The sequence below is a fragment of the Tasmannia lanceolata genome, unplaced genomic scaffold (assembly GCF_043159265.1).
Source record: "Tasmannia lanceolata isolate RefF3 unplaced genomic scaffold, GAP_Taslan_0.1 ptg000018l, whole genome shotgun sequence".
Classification (NCBI taxonomy): Eukaryota; Viridiplantae; Streptophyta; class Magnoliopsida; order Canellales; family Winteraceae; genus Tasmannia; species Tasmannia lanceolata.
Genome location: NW_027518695.1, coordinates 57,130,237 through 57,153,806, shown reverse-complemented (window position 1 = coordinate 57,153,806; position 23,570 = coordinate 57,130,237). Strand labels below are relative to the sequence as shown.

Below are 23,570 nucleotides of genomic sequence, written 5' to 3'. Positions count from 1 at the left end.
ATTAAAAACAGTCTATTGGACTCTTACCCTTTTTTTTTTATTTTATAAAAAACTGTTTATTGATTGGACTCTTCTATTTCCAACAACCACATTTTGAGCCCTACATGTGCCTCGTTGATGTGAAAAGATACATTCATCCGACCCGTGAATACATATCCACACTATTGTTGTTAAGACCACCTTGATCGGATGATAGTACAAAAGATACATTCATCCGAACCTTTTCATTGTTGGCCCTTTGGATTTTTTTTTGTTGCTATTAAGAATACTGTAATGCAACAGTCTAGACTTTTTCCTATGCTAAAAAACAAGAACAACATGCTCTTTCTTTTCATAAATTCAATCACAGGCTAATCTATGAGTCTCATTTAAGTATAAAACCAATATGACAGTACAAAAAGAATAACAACGTACATATTTATATTGCAATCATGAATTGCATACAAACAAATCATAGCTAAGTTTGTAGGGGGAAAACATAACCATACATTATTATCTCCTGGACAGAGGGCTGCAGATACACATAATCTCACATTTTGTACTTTTTCCAACGAGAGAAGGGTGCCGACTAAATTCGCTAACCTGAAATGGAAAGATTTGCTAACCTGAAATGGAAAGATTAACATGTAAGTTGAATTTATATTACTTTAATTTTAGCTGAAATTGATACATCCCTGATTTGCTGCATAGCTATATTACATAAACATAGAATATCCAGAGAAATAACTCCATGGAATCTAAAGGTGGAGAAAAAACTACAGTACGACAAGTTCTTTACATAGTCATGTTCAACTGAAGCAAAATCTAAACAAGTGACAAATTCAAACAGTAATGAGTATTGAATGGAAAGCTAACTGAATATTTCAGAAAGTATCCAATAGAGAAATAACATTAAAATGAATTTAATCACCACCAATCTCTATTCAAAATAAGTTTTACACTAGAACACTTGCAAAGGCAGTTAGGCAGCTGATAAGAAAATTATTTGGCCCCACTATTATTTAGTGAAGAATAAAACAATATATAACCTTCTGTACTTTTTCTTGACGTCCCCAACAAAGGCTGAGCAAATCTATCCAACCAGATCTTAGACTATGAGTGGTATATGAGCAAGATGACGTATTCTCTTGAAATATTGAGAATTATAATAAGATGACATAATATTTTGAATATGGTGCACGTACTGTTTAGTCACTATGCCCATTTCTGAGAGATTCAATCTCTCAAGGATAGATACAAATTTTGCAAGCTTGTTAATTTTTTTCAGTCCCTGACGACGAAAGAACTAAATCTTAATGCTCTGTTCGGTTGCTGGAAGTTCCGTGGGGGATTAGGAGAAGAAGAAATCAAAGGGAAGAAGACAAGAAGATTAGATTGGGAGAAGAATAGTGGAAGATTGACCGGTGGTGTTCGGTTACGCGGCAATCCGCGAGAAGTTTAGCGAAAGATGTAGGGTGCCATTACCAAAATGAAGGGTGGAAAAGAGAGAAAGGGAGAAAAGAGAATAAGACAAGAACTTCTTGAGATCTTCTCCTCAAATTCCACCAAAATGGTGAAATTTGGGGAGAAGATTATGGGGGGAGCATCTCCGCCACGTAGGCTCCACCTAGGATAAAAAGCAAGAATGATGTCTAGAAGTTATCTAGTGGTCAAAGGTCTAAATGACAACCGAACACGCTTTGGGGAGATCTTTGGAAGATATCAAGCATTTGAAACTCCTACAATCCCCCCAAAATGAGCAACCGAACAGGGCATAAGGGATGCTTTTTCTATGGAAGACAAACGCCTAGAAAATCTTCATAATTTCTTCGTATTGGTAGACATTTCTGAGACATCATCTTTAATAAGTTTGATCAGAGCATCAGACCATTGTCATAACTTGCAACATTCTTTGAACCTTCTCGTATACCTCTCCTTCCATAACTCCAAAAGGATGAGGAGCAGCAAATCCTTCCATAATATAACTTTGCATCCAAAGAAGGAATACGTATCACCAAGCCATCAGATTGTATCTTGAGGAACTCAACGAAGGCCGAAAGATAGAAAAAATTTAACAGAAATCCTTCAAAATGAAATTGAGCAGCTAAAAGTATATGCCTTGAAGATTCAGTATTTTCAGCTATGGATCCTACAATTCCTTATAAAGCTCCCTGACAACCCCTTCATCCATCTTGACCCTGGCTAATAGCCTAGATTGAGCCCGGGGACTGATCTTCCTGTTGGCTTTGCTACAACAGTACTCATAGTGTAAGGTCGGCGGGTGGCATAGCTAAATTCCTCATGGAGATGACTGGACAAACTCTCGACCTGATTGTTCCAGCGCAACGATTAATAGCATCTTTGGAACTCATTTCATTCAAGTAGTTAGGGCTCTAATTGAGTGAGCCGTGGATCATAAATGATGAGTGTAGCTTAATTTAGCTAATCTCACAACTCAAGATTTTGGATAGAGTTAAGAGAAATGCCTAACTTATAAGGGGTAGAGAGCAAGTATTGTCATTTCAAATCATAAATCAAGCAATTTTCAGGGTACAACAAAATAGTCATTTCTCTTATATTATTACCTAAGAAGCCACTTCAAATCGTAAATCAAGCAATTTTCATGGTACAACAACCCAATAGGGTCCTCTTCAAGTCCAAACTTATGCTCTAACAGAACACACCAGTTGAGAGGTGCCTAAAGCAGCAATGCTTAACCTATTGGGTACTGAAAGTACTATCATTAGGAGAAAGACATTTAATAAGTTATGCAAACATTTATTTTGCAACTCTCTGGATTGTTGATTACATGTTTGGCATCTAGATTTCTTTAGTTTAGTTTTTCTACTTGTCAGTAGGAGGTATGGGCCAATATGTAGAGGTTTTAACTTTTTGAACTTCCAATTCTGTTTACTGATGCAACCTAATAAAATAAGTAATCAATGACAGCATTTTAATATATTTCTCTGCTCTCATATACAAGAATACAGGATTGTCAATACATTTCAGTGTTACATTACAGGCTACATAATCAAATTGTTTCACTACTTACGCTGTTATTTAGTAAATTATTTTTGTATTTGCTAAAATTTGCAGTCTCTCACTATTATGCGTTTTTTTAGCATATTCATACAGATTCTCAGTTAGTACAATAATGTTTCCTTGAATGTAAAGCCAATATCGAAGAATTATTAGAAGTTACAAAGTGAATGCCAGCTCCATGCACTCATAGTGCCACACACCCATATGGCTGAGTATTGGAACAATTGGGATACATATTGTCTGATAGGGTTGTGAAGAGTGGTCCCAACACTTTCGCCAGTTGCTCCGAACCATGTCTTTGTTTGAGGCTTGGATAACATGGGGTTATCGGCCCCCCAAGTTTCCAAAATTAAAAATCAAAAAATAATTTATTGAGTATTTGAATTTATTGTCCTATTTTACTCCAAGTAAAATAATTTTTATCCAATATTTTAGAATGTCGTGCACCATTTTATTCAGTAGGGTGACTAGCCATGCCAACTCAACTTAAGTTCATGACTAAAACGTGGTAATCTTTCTGAATACAACCACATGCCTAGGCTACATTATTATTTTTAAAGATAAAAATATATCATTTGAAAATAAAACCATGTGGTACAGCAAAATGGAACGAGATGTCCCAACAAAGAAGGTACCAAGCAGGTGACTAAAAAGTACTAACAACTCTATAACCCAACCACTATGCCTAAGAAAAAACTAAATCTAAAAGAACCTGCCATCAGGAAAATAGTGCCTGAAACAAAACAGCAGCACAAAATGGATGAAACATTCGCTGCTTGGATAGATGTAGTAGGACGCGGACATGAACAACAACCCCTCTGACGTGTACCACGAACTACTGCAAGGGGAGGGTGTTCTCAATGCTTTGCGAAGAGCGCTCCACGCTCTCTCCTTTGGTTCCTATTTGCAGTATCTTTAGCAGATGTCGAAATCTAGTTGAAGAATGTTGGACTAAATATTTATAGATAGAATTCTAACAGCCATTTTGCTAATCTCCAAGGTCCATAGGACATTCTTCTACTACATCAATTGGCATGGATCACCTTTGACTATAAGATTTTCGAATAGTTCTTCCTTGAAGATACAAAGAGCTGCCAAGAGTTCTACTTCATTAATCTATTGTAATTTTTGTTCATATGTTTTTCATATAATACAAGATTGTCGTCTCTCCCATGGATGTAGGCACCATTTTCAAACCGCATAAAACACTCGTGTTATCATTATATAAGTTTTTTTGTTTCCTTTTGTACGTGAGATTGAATTAGGCCTGTCAGATTTCTACAACTCCTATTCATGTAGGGTGATTGCCCGTATCTGTAGGGAATTGTCCCACCCTAAAAATTGGGGTGGGGATATCCTATGTCTTAAAAAAAAAGATTTCTACAACTACAACTCCTATTCATTTAGGGGGGGCAAAGCTTCCAATCAAATGATGCAAACATTAAATTCATCTGTGGTAGGATCAACAGATGAAGAATCCAAAAGAGCTCAACTAGTAAGATTTCTAGGGCCGGACAAAACATGGTTTTGGTGTTGAAAAGCATACTACAGTTGCTCGGTTGCATCTGAACCATCAGTTTTTCAATGATTGTACAAGACTTAGGGATTGAGCCAGTGGCTTTGCATTGCAATCCCTGCCCACTTATGCTTTAGTAGAAAGTTACACACAATACACACCAGCAAAGCAAAGAAAAATTGTTAACAAAGACGGAGCTTCAAGAAACAATTTTGGCTGTGCATCTAGAGGCATTTTACATAGAATTGGTAATGGAGATTTCATTATTGGCTATTTGAATTTGTGGTAGCTATTAAGAATATTGCAATTCAACTCTCTGAACTTGTTTCTTCTTCCTTTTTTGTTCTATTCTAAAAAACGAACACATATTGGGTCAAAAGACAGTTCATGAGGCTCCTTTAGGAAGTCCTGAAGCATCAGACCAATATAACAATACAAAAGGAAAGGAAAACATCAAAATGTATGCAGATTTATCTTTGTGGTTGGTAAGAAGGAAATCATGAATTGCATAGTAACCAAGCATAACTTTTTTTGTACGGAGGTACCTATTGGTTATTAAATTCTATACTTACATGATGTTCAAGATCCGTTCCAGACTGCATATTTAGATAATATGCCATCTGTATTGTTCCATAAGAGAATGGTGCCCGCTGAATTCGCTTAACCTGAATGAAAAGATTAGCATGTAAGTTGACATATATATTACTTGAACTTCGCGTCAATTTGGTACGTCTTTGATTTATTGCTTAGATGAAATACAAAAACATAACAATTTTGAGATAAATAAAGTCATGGAATGTAAAGTTGTAGAAAAACTACAGGATGAAAATTCTTTTCGCTGCATGTTCAACTAAAGCAACATCTAAACAAGTAGATAATTCAAACGATAATGGGTATTCAGAAAAACATAACTGAATAATAAAGAATTGAATGACCTTGTACTCCTAGAAATAATTTGTTGGAAGAGTCTACAGTGAGACAATAATAAATATTTTGGTAAATTTTTTTAAAGAGGAGAGTATGATCTGTGTGGGATTTCCATTTTTGGAGAGAGATGGATTAGGGTTTTGAAAAGAAGATAGAATTGAGAACTATATAGAAGAGGAAAAAGGATCTATGGCTTCGAAGGGTGTAAGAAGGAAAACTGTGTATCTAATAGGAGGTTAAACTCAATCCCTTGTTAAGGGAACTTGATCCCTATTGAATGGAATGGTGTAATATCTTCTAAAATCATGTAAGAGAGAGAGAGAGAGAGGAGAAATCCTTCATAGGGGAAAATAATCTGTTTTTCTTTTTTCTATTAATGAGCTTGACAATGTATTTTGCATAAAAGAAATTACCAAAAAACTAAAATACCATAATAAACAGAAATCAACAAGCACGGATAGACGTAGATAGATGACATGTTTGAAATGCTCACTAGTATAGAATGTTCAACAAAGTCAAACTAAGAAGTGGCTAGATCAAATCCGAGTCAACTCGGGTAATGAATGGGAAGACCACATTCAAGGCAAAAAATAGTCTCATTGGATGGCTTCTGATGCAAGCTACTTTTGTTTTTTGGCAAGATGTTCACTTGTGTGGAGTTCCAAAATGGTGAGTTGAATGAAACCCAATGGCGACTTTCTTTCCAAGCAAGGGAGAATGATGTCATCCAAAGAATATAAGTCACATGGTTCACAAGGAGGAGGCCATCTTTGCCATGATAAAAGTGGACGAAATTAAAAAGAATAAAAGAAAGAGTCGAAAAGGAAGTTAACATAAAAAGGAGGCATATTGGTGAGTCTGCTATCAGTTGGTATGCTTATGGGTGGACTGGAAGTTTCAGGCTCCATGCTCTATGGGTTTTTACACTTGTGGGATGTCTCGTGCCCTCTGTTGTATTTACTCTTACAGCAATAAAAAAATCTGTTACCTTTTCAAAAAAATAAAACATAAAAAGAAGGAATTTGAATAGAGAAAAGAATGATGGTCAATCTACTGTGACCACATATTGCGGGTCCAAATGGTAGTTATGAGTTGCCAATCGTTGACCTATATGCATTGTAGACTGTTTCTAGGATGAATGCAGTTAGTATTTGAATTTTCCATGCATTGTAGGTTGCATAACTTTACCTTTCATAGTTTGCTATTCTTTGTAAGTTGTTCGAAATCTTCAATGATAGCCTATATCAGATAAGGGAGTTGGTTCATGGTTCATGTATGGAACTTTTGATTGATATGACATTTATACTTAAAAGATTGAAAGCTGGTAATTGTGAGGAATATAGAATTGCCGAGCAGCCTTTCTTCCCTTCAACTTCCGGATAGTGTTAAATGTTATTTTATCGTTGGCATTGAAATTATCTTTATCTCCTCCACATCCTTCTTTGTGCTTTGTACCCATGTTCTAGCTATTTGTATTTGGATAGCTTTGAATTTTCGTCAAACATGTAATAGGAGAAATAGTCATCGTTTGTTTCTAGGAAGTAGGTAAATCGATAGTTTTTATAATTTAAAAGTTGTTTTTTCTGAGTTTTCTAGGCAAAGAATATTATTACTTACTTAAGTTTCAATAGTTATAGAGTACCAAGGAGACATTTTTTTGGGTTCATTTAGAAAGTACTATCAGTTTAGGACTAGAAAGTTATGGTGTAGACATTAGAAGAAGCTTTTTGTACAAGGGCTCTCCACATAATTCATGGTAACCTTTCAATGGAACAGTTCATGATTATTCCTTTCAATGGATATTTTTATTCACAAACAATTCATGATTGCTAATTTTAATGGATCTTTTTTACTGCTTCTATGAAAAAACAGTTCATGATTTTGGAATTTTTTTATTTGTTGGGAAATTTCTATAGGAATTTTTAAAATTTTCTATCTCTCTACTTCATTGTTCGAATTAAAGTTTTTTGGGTGGGTAAGCTGGGGTTTGGGGGACCCCTACCAGGGAATTAATGAAAGAAAAGTATTATAATCGTATATAATGCTCTCCTGATCGATCAAGTTGGAGGGGATGATGAGGAGAGGGAAGTTCACCCCCTTGGGCAGCACCTTTTTGACAATAGATGGCTGTAGCATTGGTTTCTCTTCATACATTAAAAAAATCTTCCAATTCATGTTGTGTTTACTTTTGATTTACATCAGTTATACATTAATCATGACTACTAGATATGCATGTTCCTAATCACTGTTTGAAGTTTCAGCAATCATGTTCCATATTGGGCTCTGGAGGCTTGGCATGAATCAACTGGGATTAATTTTTATACATTAAGACTGAGATCAATAGACAAATATGGAAAAAGGAACGATCCGTACCTTCCAATGAAGCTTAATTTTTATATTTTGTCATGTAAGGTGAACTCTATTTATGAATATGAATGGATCATGCAATAATCCTCCTTTGGAGAAGATAGTATAGGCATTTGGAGGTTTGAATAAAGGAATATTTCCTTCTTTATGAAAATTTTCTGGTCTCTGCTTCAAGGAAATTTAATCTAGACTGGATATGGAGGTACTATGATGGAAGAAAGACAATTTTCTCCAGATGTAGCAAGATGAGTTGACATTATTGCGTAGGGTGGTTGATAGTTTGGGATAAAGAAAAATCCAAAACAACCTTGCATGTAATTTTACAAAAGCAAATTGGTCATTGGACTGAAATCCATATATAGAAACTTAATATGGATGACAATGAAATGAACTCTTCCCAACCAAATTGGCTTGAGAACATGTTCAGTCTATAGAAACTATCTAATATAGGATTGAGTTTATATGAAAGGAAATAATAAGCTTATTCTAACATAATATATTTCATAAATAGACCCCCAAAAGGAAATTCTTTACAAAGAAGAAGTAAAAGGTCAACTTTTTGTTGTCTACTATATTGTATTAATTCTGAATGCAGAAACCACAGTTCCCCATTTATCTTTTCTTGTACAAGAAATCATGGATACAGTCTTTAGAATCACATTTAGCCCCAACTGAGACTTTTGACTAACCTCGGTGAATGGATAAAGGCATCCAAATATGACGGAGAAGGGGAAACATATGGAAACATGCAGGGATAATTCATTTTTTTTGGGTAGGTGAGCTAGGATATAACCTCCAACTTCTTTATCATTCTTTATTTTGTAGCCCTAAGCTAAAAGAGTAGATGAGAATTTGAAAGAAATTGGAGAAAGTTTAGAGCAATAAAAAGTTGCAACTAAGAAAGGTCCAATGAAGCAATTTAAGTTAACATGTGTGTGTGTGTGTGTGTGTTTAACTCTTTCTTATTTAACAAAAAAGAAGTAAATATGCCAGTGTGTTTGCGCCTGTGTTTTTAATTTTTCTTATTTAGCAAAAAAATTCAATGTGTGTGCACACGTGTGAGAAAGAGGGAGAGATAGAGACAGAGGTACAGGCAAGTTGGAAAATTAATTCAATGTTGATGCTAAGTTATAATAGAAGTTGCTGTAATAAATGCAAAAGAGAAACCTTTAGACACCACTCCATCTTCTTATAAGCATATGGAATGTAATTGTTTGCAAATCAAATCACCAATAAAAAAGATACAAAGAATAATAACAAGGAACGACCAATGAATAGAAAGCTCAATAAAAATCCATGGTGGCTTGTTTGACATTAATAAAGTTAACTATGCATAGATCTTAGTTACACATATTGATCACATTCTTAATGAAGACAGTTATTTTCTTCTGGAGAAACTGAAACTAATTGTAAAAGGAGAACAGAGAAAAATAAAACATATACTACACCAAGGGAAAAAGCCAATAAAGGAAAAAGAAAAGGAAAACACATAAGAACCAAAGCAGCCTGAACAGTGCTTAAATTCAGCGATGGGTACTCGGTAAATTCATCCCAGTTGGATTCTTTTTGTTACAAAAAAGGTAACAATTTATTCTAGACTACTGGGTAAGTAAATTCGAAAATAAATGAAGAAAAATGTAAGAACCACTCTAATAGCATCATATCAACTAATGTCAGATTTGATTTTGGAGAATAAAAATTCAACCTAGACATATAACAAAGAAAAACATTTAACCTACTTTGAACCATGTAAGACAGAATTTTGTATGGGCATCTAGAATTTCTTTGAGTAGATGTTTTTTCCAGCATCATGTTGTTCCATTCTAATCTATAGAGCTAGAACAAAGAGTCCGGCAAATCTCTTACACAAGTATTCTACTAGCATCACATCAACTAATTTGGAATTTGATTTTAGATTAAAATATCTCAACCTAGACATACTAACAAAGAAAGCATTCTATTAGCATCACATCTTGCATGTACCTCTCAACCTAAAAATTAACAGAGTTTTGATGCTCAGTTCTAACAGAAGTTGGCATAATAAATTCAAGAGGGAAACCTTTAGAGTGTAGACACAATTTCATCTTCTTATAAGTATAGGGAATGTAATCAATTGCAAATGAAATCACGAATCAAATAACATTTAAAGCAAACCAACACTTAATAAAAAGGAAGAAGAGTTGAATGCCTAAAATTTCAGCCACAAGATCAATTAATAGAATGATACCAAGAAATAATGACAAGGAACAACCAATGAGTAGCAAGGAAAATAAAAATCCATGGTGGCTGGTTTGACTTTGTTAATTTTAATTATGCACAGATCTCACATTCATACATTGATCAAATTCTCAAGTAATGTATACATATACAAAGATTTTTTTTTTCCTTTTTCAAGGATTAGTTGAAACTTGTTGAAAAAGGAAAACAAAGAAAAGTACAACAAACACTCCACCCAAGGCACATAAATCAACGGGTCCAAAACAGAGCATAAATTCAATGAAGCATAAAAAATAAATTCATCCCAGTTAGGGTTCCTTTTGTCTCAAACAAGTCATAATCTACTGTATATTAGGCAAAGACTAAGACAAAAAAAATTGAGATATAATGAAAAAATTAAAGAAATGATTGGATTGGGGAGAAGAAAGTGGGGTAATTTTCACTTGCCTTTTCTTTTAATTTTTCATGGATGAGTGTCCTTCTTTATGAACCTGAAATTCCAGTAAAATTAATTATTTCCTTTGTTTTGTAAGAAAGTGAAAGAGAGAAAATGAGGAAATGAAGAGAGATAGAGAGAAATTGAGGTTTACTATTCTTTAAAATAAATAATGGATTGAAATCTATTCATATGATTAATAAAATCCAAGAGCCCTAATTTGGGATTGAACCTCTAGCTCAATGGTTAAGGCTTTTTCATCAACCTGGAGGTCGGAGGTTCAATCCCACCTTACATACCAAAAATAAATAAAACAAAAGCCAAGAGGAGAGACAGTCGTGTACCTTCTCCAGAGTAGTCTTCAAACCCTCGAGTGATTTATCTCTATTTTGGGGATGTGTGAGATATTGGGCCAATATTGGCCTCCGTCCCTTTGACACTGTTTCCATACTTCCGGACAGCCATAAATTCCTAATCCCAGAAGCGTGGTGGGCAGCCCTTCCTCCGGCAAGGAAAGGAGTTGAGGACACCAACTAATGGTCAATGTTTCGAGGGAGGTGAGGGTCTTCAACATCCCCTTGGGCAGGGATTTCAGATTATCACAAGAAAAGATACTGAGGGTTTTAAGCGTGGGGGGCAGTAGCATGCTTGGAGAGAATTCGACTTGTGAACATTCAGAAATTTTCAAGGTTTGGAGGGATGTAAGGTTTTTAGAAAAGATCTCAACATTATCAACTGAGAGATATGTAAGCATGTCGAGCATTCCCTCTGGAAACTGCTGCATTAGAGGGCACTTTCTAATTCTCATCCTACGGAGGCCGATGATGTTTGGCAATGACTATAGTTGTGGACACTCATTAATATCTAATTCTTGAGCACGTGAATGGGATAGATGAATTATTGCATCTTTGACTATTAATGGCACAATTAAATTTTGCTTTTCTTAACTATTGTTTGATGACATTAACTAGTGCTTAAATGGGCCTCATTTGATTAGTAAAAATCTCCCGACTGGTGCTATACTAACTATTTGAGATGGACCACTAGTATGATCCCATGAATTACATATTTTGGCAATATGATTGGCAATATGTGTCCCATCATTAACTAATCTGATCCATCCATTTGATGGGCCATGCTATGTGATGTCAAGATCTAAAGAGGGACTCAAATTGTGAAAAATTCTATAGATCGGACAGTTGGGATCATCCTATGGAAATGATTTTTGGGGCACAACCTATTTACATGTGGCCCATCAAATGGACGGTTTGGATCATCCTATGATATGGGCTGTACCTTCCATTTTGAAAAAATTGGGGTGAATTCATACATAGAAGGGGGTGAATTTATCACCGCCCGGAAAGAAAAGTAAGTTGATTGTGAGGCAAGACCAAAAAGAAAAAGATGCAATAATTCATCTGTGAGATGATCTGAAACGTTGGCTTGATTGACCTTGCTCTGGATCTCCTATATATATGCCCCAAAAATCATACAAATCTTTCCATCTTGACATCACATAGCATGGCCCATCAAATGGATGGATCAGATTAGTTAATGATGGGACACATATTGCCAATCATATTGCCAAAATATGTAATTCATGGGATCATACTAGTGGTCCATCTCAAATCGTTAGCATAGCACCAGTGGGGAGATTTTTACTAATCAAATGAGGCCCATTTAAGCACTAGTTAATGTTATCAAACAATAGTTAAGAAAAGCAAAATTTAATTGTGCCATTAATAGTCAAAGATGCAATAATTCATCTATCCCATTCACGTGCTCAAGCCAATGAGCACCGTACATTAGAAACAAGCTAAGGTGGAGGGCTCAGTTGAAGAAAGATAAAAAAATCTTAGTAGAGTTTCATACCGGGCAACAAGAAATAACTAGGCTAAACTTGGATCACTACTGGAATCAAATGGAGAAACTCCAAAAACAAGATTAGAAACTCCAAAAACAGTAATAGATCTGCCATACCTTCTTCCTGTATTGGAGAGAAAAACCAAAGAAAGCAGCAACGAACTAACAAATTGTGCTTCCAAAAAAGCAAGATTAGATCACTATGAACTCAAAACACCTCTGTTTTTTAGCACAGAGAGCCTCTTGCAGTGGGGAAAAACAAGTAATGGATCATTCTTTTGACGTAAAATGGGTGTAAAACAAATTTTTTTTTTATGAGTAAAACAAATTTTACACAGAAAGAAAAGTAAGGAGAAAAAGATGCAATAATTCATATTTGAGATTTATGTGGCAAGCAAGGAGCACCACACAAAGGAAAAAAAATCTAGCTACATCGCCTACACGTTCTTATCATGGTCAGAAGATTAGAAAACTAAGAATTAATGACCAACAATCGGATATAGATTGATCTGAATCGTTGGGCCTTGCTTTGGATCTCCTCTACATGCCCCAAAATTCATACAAATCTTTCCCCAAAATTCATACAAATCTTTCCATCTTGACCTCACATAGACTTGTCAACAATAGCAAGATCCATCAAATTCATACTAGTCGTCCATCTCGAATCGATAGTAAAGCAAGAGTGGAGAGATTTTTACCAATCAAATGGGGCCCATTTGAGCACTAGCTAATGTCATTGTTCCGTGTGCCCACTTTAAAAAGCAAAGTTTGATTGTGGCCAACACTGCATTTAAAGTCAAAGATGGAATAATTCATCTACCCCACTCAAGTGCTCAAGCCAACGAGCACCACAGGTTAGAAAAACAGCCGAGGTGGCTTCAAGAGAGAAAAAATCCTCGTACCAGTTTCATCCCTGGTAACAAGAAATGACTGGGCAAAACTTAGATAATACTCGAATCAAATGGATAAGCCCCAAATAAGCAAAAACAAGATTAGAAGTTTAGAACTTGGATAATAGCTAGTCGACAACATGATAATGTTTACCCTCTTTTTCTTTCAGAAAATCAATTATATTTAGGCCTTCTTAATCTTAATGTTTGGCATGGGTATAGTTTTAACTTTTAACCGAAATTTTGGAAACTTCGAAAAAAAAAAAAAATTTATAAAAATAATATTATAATGAAATTTCGGTCGAAATTCCTAAACGATTAATTTATTTATTTTTTTTTGCCGAAGTTCGGCAGAAATTTCAGTTTCAACGAAGGCCAAAACTGGGACCGAAACCGAAATTTAAATCCATGGGCATGAGACCATGACCATTGGCCTAGCCTCATGGCCCTTTAGATCGAAGGTCTAGATAGTAGATGCAAGTCCAAATATGTGACCTGATTTTGATGAGAAGATTGATCTTGATAGTTTATGTATCCAAAGTCTGCAAGGGCAGTTAGGACATACGGAAAAGCTCATAAATATCATAAAAGAAAAACAATAAACCAATCAAAGGAACAATTTTCCATGCTTACCAAACAAGTTCTAAATTTTCCTCAAAAACAAAGAAATATTCAAATTTGCAAAATAAAGTTATGGAAAAAGAGTTGGCCAGTCTTTAGAGAACTTATTTTCGAGGGTACAATCGAGAAAGGTGCAGTCAATTCTGTATTTCTGTGGATGTATGGGATCATCTTTGTTTATGGATTGTGGCACAACAGGACGGGAAGCGGGCCCCATTGTGACTAGTCGATCACGCCCAATTAACTTAGCTTAGTTTTCCAGGCTATGATGATCACATGTGACCATCCAGGTGTCATGTTTCAACGTAGAATCAATTAAATGCTATTTTCTCACGAACCCATTTAGTTTTTTTTAATTACCTGTGTCTTGGTAGAGTAGTGGTCAAGTGATCTCCTCGTGAAATAGGAAAGAAGTCTCTGTTTGGTTGCACAAGAGCCTGGCTTTTGTAGCAGCCAGTTTTACTTGAGTTTTGGGTGCCACATCATCAATATGCTATGTTTGGTTGGCATTAGACGAATGAATCCTCCTTGTGCAGTGACATGTCACCCATGTCTTCTACAGTTCTATTAACAAAATACAAGCAAAGGACTGCAAAAATGTGATTTTTTTGGGAATGATGTTCTCTCTTTCTCTCTCTCTTACTTTTTTTCTCTATCTATATATTGGTAATGATGCCTCCTACCAGTACTCTACTTGGTTGACAAGCAAAAACTACCTACCAATATTCCACGAGGTAAGTTCCAGGTAATTGCTTGCAACCAAACATAGCCCTTCTTTTATACTTGAAAAGTGGTGTGTACTTACGGTCATGGCCGACAAGGAGCATCACACTATAGTAACCGACTTAATGAAAAGCAAGCTTCATTGTGCCCACACTACATAAAAGACAAAGAAGCAATAATTATTCTTCCTGATTTACGTGTTCTAGCCATCGAGGCACCACACATTAGAAAAAAGTATAGATCGATCGAGAAGCTCCAAAACAAGATTAGAACTTTAAGGCTCAATTTTGTATTTTGAGAACCGATTGTGAGTCCAAAACTGATTATTGGACTCAAATTTATGTTTAATTTTTAGTCCATTAATCAATTTTGGACCCACAATCAGTACTCAAACTCCAACACAAACAGGGCATAAGATAACCGCGAAGCAGACATTAGATATGTATTGAGAGATGCAAAATCTGCAATGACTAATTAATTCAACTTATAAGACTCAAAGTAGCGAGATGATAAATTTGTACCCCCCTAGGATAATTCGCACCCCTCTACTATGAATTGACATAAAAAAGCGTAAAAAGGAAGGTTATGTGCAAGACTTTTAATGCTCTTTGACATCGATTCCCGTTAAAGGGGTGTGAATTATCCAAGAGGGGTGCAAAATTATCATCGCCATTCAAAGTTTAGAAATATTGATAAGGATGAAGATACATTCATCAATGGAGGTTCCAAGTGAGCACCACATGTGTTCATCTGATAGGATCTGTCAATCCGACCCCACCTTGATCAAATGACTTTAGCCTCTTCGTTCCATTGGGCCTCATTTAGACTGTTTGTTTTAGATTTTGAGAATTGATTTGAGTCCGAAAACTGATTATTGGACCGAGAATGGAGTTAAAATTTTAGTTCGATAATTAATTTTGGACTCGGTCAATTCTCAAAATCCAAAACTAAAGGTGCCTAAACTATTGATTTCATAGGACTTAATCTTAAGGAAAAGATGTGTAGTTTGCAAACCTAGAGTTAAGAGAAAGAAATTGCTAGACGGTGTCTCTTAGGCTCTTTTTTAATGTGCAATGTTCATATGATAGGATCCATTGATCCGACCTACCAAAAAATTGTTGATTGGGATGTTCGTTCAACCAAGACCCAGAGAAAGAAGCAACGAACTAACAAATCGTGATTCAGAAAAAGCAAGTTTAGAGCACAAAGATGGTTGCTTCTCTAGAACTGATAATAACTCTGAAAGCCTCTGGTTTTATTTAGCATAGAGAACCTCTTGCAGAGGGGAAAAACAAGTAATGGATCATCATTTTGACGTAAAATGGGTGTAAAACAAATTTTACACAGGAAGAAAAGTAAGTTCGATTGTGACTGCCAGACCAAAAAGAAAAAGATGCAATAATTCATCTTTGAGATTTATGTAGCAAGCCATGGAGCACCACACAAAGGAAAAAAAATCTAGCTACACGTTCTTATCATGGTAAGAAAAATAAAATACTCTTTATTGCTTGCAAAAACTAAGAAATAATGACCAACAATAGGAAGAAAAAGTAAGTTTGATTGATCTGAACTGTTGGGCCTTGCTTTGGATCTCCATGCCCCAAAATTATTGCAAATCGTCGATTCTTGACATCACGTGGACTGGTATGAAATGGATGCAGGCTCCCATAAGTTAAAGATGGGACCCATAATGCTCTAGGGATCTCATAGTAGGCCACATAGTCAATTGATCTGAACCGTTCACTTGATCGAACTTGCTTTGGATCTCCTTTACATGCCCCAAGACTCATACAAATCTTTCTATCTTGACCTCACATGGACTGTCAAAAATAGCAAGACCCATCAAATTTATACCAGTCGTCCATCTCAATTCAATAGTAAAGCACGAGTAGAGAGATTTTTACCAATCAAATGGGGCCCATTTGAGCATTAGTTAATGTCAGTGTCCCGTGTGGCCGACAAGGAGAATCAAACGATAGCAACCCACTTTAAAAAAGCAAAGTTTGAATGTGCCAACACTGAATTAAAAGTCAAGATGCAATAATTCATTTACCCCACTCTCGTGCTCAAGCCAACAAGCACCACACGTTAGAAAAAAGGCCAGCGTAGAGGGCTCACTTGAAGAGAGAAAAAATCTTAGTACGAGTTTCATCCCTGGTCACAAGAAATAACTGGGCAAAACTTGGATCAATACTGGAATCAAATGGATAAGCTCCAAAAACAAGATTAGAACTCTAAGATAATAGCTTCTCTATAACCTGATAATGTTTACACTCTTTTTGTTTTTTAAATCAATCATGTTTAGGGCTTTCCAAGAAAAGCTAAGTCGTTGATTTTTGGGCATGAATCTTAATGTTTGGCATGGGCATAGTTTTAACCGAAATTTCGCAATTTCCCAAAATTTTGGAAATTTCAGAAGTTTCAGCTGAAATCTCGAGAACTTTAATATTTTAAAAAGAAATTTAATATTTTTTCAAAATTTTGGTTGAAATTATAGAAATTACCTAAATGATTAATTAAGTTTTTTCACTAAATTTCGGCCGAAATGGACTGAAACCGGAATTTAAATCCATAAGCATGACACCATAACCATTGGCCTAGCCTCGTGGCCCTTCAAATCGAAAGTCCCCATATGTGACCTGATTTTGATGAGAAGATTGATCTTGATAGTTTATGTATCCAAAGTCTGCAAGGGCAGTTGGGACATACGGAAAAGCTCATAAGTATCATAAAAGAAAAACAATAAACCAATCCAAGGAACAATTTTCCATGCTTACCAACCAAGTTCTAAATTTTCCTCAAAAACAAAGAAATATTAAATTTGCAAAAGAAAGTCTTGGAAAAAGAGTCAGCCAGTCGTTAGAGAACTTATTTTCGAGGGTACAATTGAGAGAGGTGTAGTCAAGTCTGTGGATGTATGGGATCATCTTTGTTTATGGATTATGGTACAACATGAAGGGAAGCGGGCCCCATTGTGACTAGTCGATCACTCCCAATTAACTTAGCTTAGTTTTCCAAGCTATGATGATCACATGGGAATTATGTTTTTCCTCTCGTTCTCTCTTTTACTTTCTTCTCTATCTATATATTGGTAATGACACCTCCTACCAGTACTCTACTTGGTTGACAAGCAAAAACTACTACCAATATTCTACGAGGTAAGTTCCAGGTAAATCCAACGCTCTTCTCCTCCTTATTGACTACTTACACCACTGATCTAATAGGTAAGCCTGCAACCAAACAGAGCCCTTCTTGTGTAAAGTGTTGTGTACTTACGGTCATGGCCGACAAGGAGCATCACACTAAAGTAGCAGACTTAATGAAAAGCACGCTTGATTGTGCCCACACTACATAAAAGACAAAGAAGCGATAATTATTCTTCCTTATTAACGTGTTCTAGCCACCGAGGCACCACACATTGGAAAAAAGTATAGATCGACCGAGAAGCTCCAAAACAAGATTAGAACTCTAAGGCTCAATTTTGTATTTTGAGAACCGATTGTGAGTCCAAAACTGATTATTGGACTCAAATTTATGTTTAATTTTTAGTCCATTAATCAGTTTTGGACCCACAATCAGTACTCAAAATCGAACACAAACAGGGCATAAGATAACCGCGAAGTTGACATTAGAAATGTATTGACAGATGCAAAATCTGCAACAACTAATTAATTCAACTAGAGTACAAAATTCAAAGTGGGGAGATGATAAATTCGTACCCCCTCTAGGATAATTCGCACCCCTCTACTATGAATTGACATCAAAAAGCGTAAAAAAGAAGGTTATGTGCAAGACTTTAATGGCTTTTGACGTTGATTCCTGTTAAAGGGGTGTGAATTATCCAAGAGGGGTGCAAATTATCATCGCCCTTCGAAGTATTTAGAAATATTGACGAGGAGGAAGATATATTCATCAATGGAGGTTCCAAGTGAGCACCACATGTGTTCATGTAATAGGATCCATCAATCCGACCCCACCTTGATCAAATGACTTTAGCCTCTTCGTTTTATTGGGCCTCATTTAGACTGTTTGTTTCGGATTTTGAGAATTGGTTGAGTCCGAAAACAGATTATTGGACTCAGAATGGAGTTAAAATTTTAGTTGGATAATTAATTTTGGACTCAGTCAATTCTCAAAATCCAAAACAAAAGATGCCTAAACTATTGATTTCATAGGCTTTAATCTTATGGACAAGATGTGTAGTTTGCAAACCTAGAGTTAAGAGAAAGAAATTGCTAGACGGTGTCTCTTAGGCTCTTTTTTAATGTGCAATGTTCATATGATAGGATCCATTGATCCGACCTACTAAAAAATTGTTGATTGGGATGTTTGTTCAGCATGAGGCTATTACCGCGTATGCGGTCAACTAGACATATCGTTCAGGTTCACATAGTGGCAACCGAGGGCACAAGAGTCATTTCGCACCTCTTCCAGAAAAAAATCATAGAACCCGTGCCCTAATAGGAAACCTAGCTCGCGGCAAGGATATGTATGGAAACCGACTTCTTAGGCAAGTCGGTCAATCACAAGGACTCCATTAAAGCTAATTTTTCCAAATTACCAGGGACTAGTCTCTCAAAGGGGGACCAAACTCCAAAGTATGCATCACACAACCACACCATTTGTTTCTCTTCAAGGTCTCCTCGCTTTAGCATTTAATTTAAACTGTTTGGTATTCCGTTCTGACTTGAGCATCAGAGCGTGCTCCTGTGTCCAAACACCGGGCCCTTTAATGAATTCTCAGTGATCGCAAGTCATCCTAAACAGCGAAGCTCATCTACAACGCTCAACCTAGGCTCAAGTCCAGATTTCAGCATCAACCGACACCAATAGATAGATTGTTTTGATCACCGAATGGTTGGACCACCCACTTTTAATATACCTTTGCTGCCGGTGTTTTTCCTTGAAAAAAATCTACTCGTAAAATATCACATTTTAAGGTTTCTTTGCATTTTTTTCCCTGAGACAACTTGCAAACCGTACATTGGAGAGTTTCTATATGATGCACAGACAAACCATTTAAAGAAAAATTATGAGCAGGTGAAGTGGAACCCGTTCAATGATCCAAATAATTTATTTGTTAGGCCTAGTTACGATGGAGCATGTATCAAAATCTACTCACGCCGAAAAATTCTCATACTCCAATGGGGTTGTTAGTGGGCAATGAAAAAACAAAGAAGCAACGAATTAGGTTCTCACATGGGAAGGTTAGAATCGCGATGAGAGTTGATTTTGTTGCATGGCCTAGCCATAACAAGGGCCAGATCCCATCCAGAGTAGGCCCCTCACAGTTTATAAATCGGGGTGTGTCAATTGATGCATTGACATATATATGCAACGACGTACCTTTGATATGGATATATTGATGAAGGTGTTAAAACATATGTCGTTACACATATCATTGTCAATCTAATATATTGCATTTATATCAGACCCTTCAACTTATGTATTTGAGATTTACAAAACGATAAAAAAGTGTATTATATATTTCAGATGCACTTCTACTTACAATAGGTTTCACATATTGACCCTAGTTTACTTTCATGTAGCCTTTACAAGTAAGCCTAATTCACCATCTCATTTGACCGTTCACAAGTAGGCTCCACTAATACAATCATATAGACTCACAAGTAAAGCCCTATTATACTATCATGTGAGCCCGCAAGTAAAACTATATACATTTTAAGTTTCATACACTAATTTGTTTATCTAGACAAATTTGACATCAAGTTTCTTCATTTTCAGTCTTAGTTCATGGACTTCCAGACTCATCATCCCGCCTATTCGACGAGCAACTACAAGAGATGATGTATTCTCTCAGGTTATGGGAGAGGAGAGACATGGCCGAGAATGGAGCCCTATAGAGTGATAGAGAAAGACTGCAGAAGCTGAAAAGACAGATGAGATAGAATAGCAGCGCACATTGATGCAAGAACAATGGGCAAACATTCTGTTGAATTTTAGGGGTAACAATCAGTTAATATTTTAATTATGTTTAGTATGATTAAGTTTAAAATTTGTTATTTTACATATTGATTAATGCATCTATCTTATTAGGAATTTATTAGGGGCCATCACAAAAGGCATTTCGAGGACTGGCTGTTGCATGAGAGAGCAACCACATAGGCTCTGTTTTCTTCTTATTCATTTAATTCATCCTAAGTGGCCGCTCTCTCATGCAACACCCGGTCCATGATATACTTCTTTGCAATCATCTTTCCTCGAATGCATTGATAGGAGAGTTGCCATTAAAACTTTCAAAGCTATCTATGCTAAGAAATCTATCAGTACAACAATTCTCATTGAACTTCACTTATCATTTCGAATTGTATTACTTTCTGATAATAAATTGTCTGATTTCTCTTCACTACAATGCAGAGGGTGGAAGGTGGCATGGGAAGAATTACGCGCGGCAGAATCTTTCGATCACATAAAACAAATTTTTTTCTTCCCAGACAAATTGAAATTCAGAAGTTTAAGAGAAATTTACCCCAAGATTATCGAAAAGATAAGCACTACTTGATCCACTCACCACTTGGTGTTTGGTGTTTCTGAAACACAAGCTCTTTAGAAGTTGTAGTAGTGGCTCCTTGAGTTGCACGAATTGAAGGATAAAGATATTGAGAACCGATCTTGAGATCCAATCCCAAGTGTATGTTGAAATCCTTTCACCCTTTTTGTTTTTCTCAAAACTAGAAGTGAGAGAGAGAGAGGGGAAATGGGAATTGTGTATGTAGTAGAGGAGGTTGGACGTCTAAGAGCAATACAATTGCATATCCAACCCACTCTTTCCATTTTATAGGATTTCATGGTGAGAAATCGTTTCCCACTTGAATTCCTATTCTTTTAGAATAGGGAAAATGAACAATGGGGGACAAACTTTCACTAGAATTTTGAACGGTGGGGGTCCTAGGTTTTCAAAACCTATCCGATGGGTGACAAAGTACAGATTCTGACATGGACCATAACCAAAATGCCCTTTCACTTATGCTACACGGCTCTTCTTCTACTTTTTACTTTTCTACTTTTTTTCCAACTATTTTCACGGTCTTCCTCCCGCCACTCCTCTTGCCAGCGTGTTGGAGCTCCGAGGAAAGTGAAAAGTAGGGTATTGGTTTATTTAGATTAGGTTTTTCAAGCCGTTCCACTGTTATTTGAGATTTGTTTTAGGGTTTTGCACTTTTTAGATTAGGTTTTTTAACTGTTAATGGAAGTCTGTTTTTTCATATTATTTAGGGTTTCTTTGTTGTATGTGGGAGAAAGAAGACGAAGAAAAAAAATGGATAGATTGTTAGGTTGTTTTTTCCGGTTTACTTCTCTTTCATATGATAACGGAAATATATTTTTGCATATTATTTAGGGTTTATTTGTTGTATGTGGGAGGAAGAAGAAGAAGGGAAAAAATGAAAAAAATAAAAAAAAACTCCTGGATAGTGGACTATCGATACATAGTGCAATGTCTAGGTTTTTCTTTTTCTTTTAAAAAAAAAAAATCCTGGATAGTGGACTATCAATACATAGTGCACTGTCCAGGTATATTTTTTTTTAAAACAAACTCATGGACAGTGGACTATTGATCCATAGTGCACTGTCCAGTTATTCGACCCAAAACACAGTAGGGCAAAATGGGGGTTGTCAATTCTATATTTTGGGTTATCAAATTACCTTAAAGGATTCATCATTTTGGGGTTATCAATTATCTTAAAGGGGGTTATCATGGGGTTTTCAAGTGTGTGAATGGGGTTATTAATTCCTAAAATAAGGTTATTAATTGACCAAATGGTTTAAGAATGTACTTTTCTAAATTTGGGGTTTCTACTTTGTAAAATGAGGTTATCAAATGAAGTACTAGGGGATTATCAAGTGTTAAAATGGGGGTTTTCAACCCTTCAGAAGGGGTTTTAGGATTATCTTCATGGGGTTATCAAATACAAACTGTTGCAAATACTCTATTTACAAATCACTTGCCAAAATGCATATATACATAGTAGGTTTCAACTATGTAAAATGGGTTTATCAAATAAATTAATGGGGGGTTTTCAAGTATGTTAATGGGGTTATTAAGCAGGGCTTACTAGGTATGCTAATGGGGTTTTCAAGTATGTTATTGGGGCTATCTAACTTCAGGCCGTGATAAAATATCAGAGAAGCAGTTAAAAATATGGAAGACGGTGAAAGCGCTTCTACATGTTAGACTTAAAGATATACCACGCGAAGCTATTAAGATGGCCTTATTACCATTTTGTGAAGACTTCCGCTAGGTTATTCTCATTGTTGACATGATGTTTTAGGTGGAGTTTATGGTGGAGTTTATGTGGATTTTTTGTAAATTTTTAAATGTGAATGGAGTTTATATGGAGTTGATGTGTACTCTTTGTAAATTTGTGTTTATGTGCATCAATTTGTAAATAGGGTGGCATCAATTTGTATTTGATAACCGCATTCAGATATTTGAAAACCCCTTCTAAAGGGTTCAAAACCCACCCCATTTTATTACCGGATAACCCCATGCAGGTACACCTAGTAAGCCCAGCTTAGGCGGTTAATAACCCTTTCACATACTTGAAATCCCCCATTAATTCATTTGATAACCCCATTTACATAGTTGAAACCCCCAATTTAGATAAGCACATTGTTAAGCAATTTGTAAACAGAGTATTTGCATTTGATAACCCCATGAAGACATTTGGAAACCCCTTCTAGATGGATGAACACCCCATTTTAGGACTTGATAACCCCATGAAGATGCCTAGTAATGTGCTTATATAGGTATCTGCATGGGTTGATAACCCCATTAAAATACTTGATAATCCCCATTAATTCATTTGATAACCCCATTTTACATTGTTGGAATCCCCATCTTAGATAAGTACATTCTTAACCCATTTAGATAATTGATAACCCTATTTTAGGAATTAATAACCACATTCACATACTTGTAACCCCATCATAACCCTCCTTTAGATAACTGATAACCCGAAATTTATGA

At 35.9% G+C, this 23,570-nt stretch overlaps 1 long non-coding RNA gene across 1 annotated transcript; it reads right to left on the bottom strand.

The window, feature by feature from the left end:
* Positions 1–324: 324 nt before the first annotated feature.
* Positions 325–11,761, bottom strand: LOC143851778 (uncharacterized). Its single transcript, XR_013236503.1, has 4 exons — positions 10,829–11,761; positions 10,496–10,539; positions 5,110–5,202; positions 325–605 (listed from the first exon to the last, which is right to left on the bottom strand). It is a non-coding gene; the product is annotated as an uncharacterized LOC143851778 (long non-coding RNA).
* Positions 11,762–23,570: the final 11,809 nt, after the last annotated feature.